Source organism: Palaemon carinicauda, chromosome 28 (genome assembly GCF_036898095.1).
Source record: "Palaemon carinicauda isolate YSFRI2023 chromosome 28, ASM3689809v2, whole genome shotgun sequence".
In the NCBI taxonomy this organism is placed as follows: Eukaryota; Metazoa; Arthropoda; class Malacostraca; order Decapoda; family Palaemonidae; genus Palaemon; species Palaemon carinicauda.
The window spans coordinates 87,459,016-87,461,918 of NC_090752.1; the positions used below are offsets into that span (position 1 = coordinate 87,459,016).

The following is a 2,903-nucleotide window of genomic DNA, read 5'->3' on the forward strand; positions in this document are numbered from 1 at the left end:
CTCGGAGAAGGTGGACGAATTCTTCGCATGCCCTCTGAATCGCCATCAGTTCCAGGACGTTTATGTAAAGGTTCTTTTCTTCGGGGGACCACTTCCCCTTCGCTGATTCGTTGAGATGGGCTCCCCATCCCTCCTTTGATGCGTCCGTGAATAGCAGCATCTCCAGGGGATCGATCGCGAAGGCATTCCCTTGAGGGTGTTCGTCCTGTCGTGCCACCACTTCAGAGTTTCCTCCGTCTCCGAGGACACCGTGACCATCTTGTGCGGGGACTCCCCCGGGGTCCAAAACTCTTTTAGGTTCCACTGAACCGCTCTTAGTTTGAGTCTCCCCCGGGGGACCAACTTCTCAAACGACACCAGGTGAAAAGCATCCCTTATTTGTCCATTTTAGTGTCTTACGTTCAGATAGGTAAGAGTACAACTTGGTGTCTTTCATGTCTACACCACCCATGACATGATTGTATTCATCAACAACATGTGGAACAATTTTGTCAGGTTTGTCTGTTCTGTTTACAGTTTTATAGTCTGCTTTTGAGGAAGTAGATAAAAGAACAGGTGTTTTCTTGCCATCCTTGTAAGTCACACATAACAAAGGACCCTTTCTACGCTCTGAAACCTCATTGTTTTTCAATTTTTTCTTTATAGCATCCAAAGGCAATCCTTTACGGTTAGCGGGAACTGTTCCAATTGCTGTTGTGCCATTTTGCCTAAAATCTTGAAATAGCTTAGGTGAAGAAAAGTAATTATCAAGACCTAGGTGATGACCACGATGAAATAACCCTGCTTTCTCAAGAAGCCTCATAACAAGGTCATATGTGGCCCCATTATCACTTTCATACCAGCTGTTCCCCTATATATTTCAAAAGCATAAGTATAGCTAGTTCTTGCCTCGCATAAACACCAAACCTTTATCCCAAACCTAGCACGATGCTTTTTTGGCATATACTGTCGCAAATGAGGGGTCTTACCTCTAAAGCCAATAATACATTCATCAATGGATATTTTGCATTCAGGGTAATAATGACTTTTGAAAGTTCTCTGGAAGTGATCAATAACTGGTTGCATTTTATATAATTTATATGCTGGGTGATCTGGTGGTGGCATTTTTGAATTATCTGCAAAATGCAGAAACTTGAATAAAACTTCAAACCTCTCTCTGTTGAAGTGGTAAGAGAACCACGGTGTTGCCTGGCTTGGATTTGTACAATCCCAGTAAGACGTCAGGGATGGTTTCTTGATAAGCCCCATATTCAAAATAACTCATAAGAAAGCAAACATTTCATTCACGAATGGTTGACCTTGTTTGATCAATAAGTTGACCATAGACCTTTTCTTTTGTTGAAGATACTCAGTATGGGACTGGATCCACTGACTTGCATACAGATTAGTTTCATAAACAATTTTCTGAACAAAACTATCTGTAATAAAGAGCTTCAGGTATTCTATTGGTTGGGCATCGTGTTTTGGGGGATGGACTGGTCCACAATGGCCTGTGAATCTTACAGGAGGTGGTCCAACTTCATTGTCTAATACCCTCATCCAGTTTCCTTCATCACTTCTATCACTATCGGGATTATCATCACTTTCATCAACTGATACATCATCATTCTCACCTTCATCATCAGTAGAAATATCTTCCTCACTAGTATCACAGCCATCATAATTGCTATCATCATCATCAGTCTCTGACTGGATAAAACTCCTATCATTCTCATCATCCATAATAATCAGTTGTGATAATCTGGAAAGGTGCCCTTATGAAAAGTACTATTATATATATATATATATATATATATATATATATATATATATATATATATATATATATATATATATATATATATATATATATATATATATATATATATATATATATATATATGTGTGTGTGTGTGTGTGTGTGTGTGTACACACATAAAAAATTAAAACAGGCAACACCAAAGATCATTTGAGAAAACCGTAAGGGTTTTATTGTAGTGTAATAGAGGGCAATGTAACCTAGGAATACAACTACTTTTTCTTATAGAAAAAATTACGCTCTCTTCGAAAATGACACTCGTTCCCGTCGCAAATGAAGTTTCAGAAATATATATACATCTATATCCTACGATAATGGGGGACCCCCAGTGGGAACTCGGGGTATTGGGTGGGGAAAACATACTGGGGAAACGATATATAATCGTAAAACAAGCCTTTTCTTCTCTATACATTACCTTCTTGAATGTATTATAATCGGAGGAAAATACAAAACAGTATATCTGGATAAACTTTGGAGGTGTCGTTGCAAAGATTATTTCATGAAAAAATACAGTAACTAGTGCTGCCAACGTCTGATGTAGATAAAATGTTAGCATTCCATGCTAACATTAGCAACCGTACGTACGTACGTTCGTGCATACCAGTTTTCGACCTGCGCAAAAATCCCTCCCCCTGCGCAGAAGCTTTTCCCCCTCCAATTACTCTTTTTATTATCGTATACCTTTTAAAATTATCTCATTTTATATTCCCATTCAATATTATTCATCATTCATTCCATTTTATCTTCCTATATTGTTTTTATTTCCTTTGATTTTTCCTTTTCACTCCCAGGTTTCACATAAATACTTTCTCTGGACTAGTTTCCCTATTTAGTTCATTTATGTTGACCCTCTAGACTCCGTTGTTTTTCCCTTAACCAATCACGAACCGAAACGTATTCAAAGTTTACACAAGGGGATTGTCAACTGGTATTTCCCTACCCCCCTTCCTTTATCTCTTTGAGTGGTCTGTTCATACCCCTTCCACCAAATCCTTTTCCCTTGAAATCTATGTCCTAGTAAGGTGTCCGTCATTTCGAGTGAGATTTATTTTTTCGTATTTTGCGATGGAGGAAGTTATAGAAACTTGTAACGGCTGCAGTATTC

General features: G+C 38.4%; 1 pseudogene; it reads right to left on the reverse strand.

Annotated features, from left to right (window-relative positions):
• Nucleotides 1-346: 346 nt before the first annotated feature.
• On the reverse strand, nucleotides 347-1,722 carry LOC137621925 (piggyBac transposable element-derived protein 4-like; annotated as a pseudogene).
• Between the last annotated feature and the right edge of the window lie 1,181 nt (nucleotides 1,723-2,903).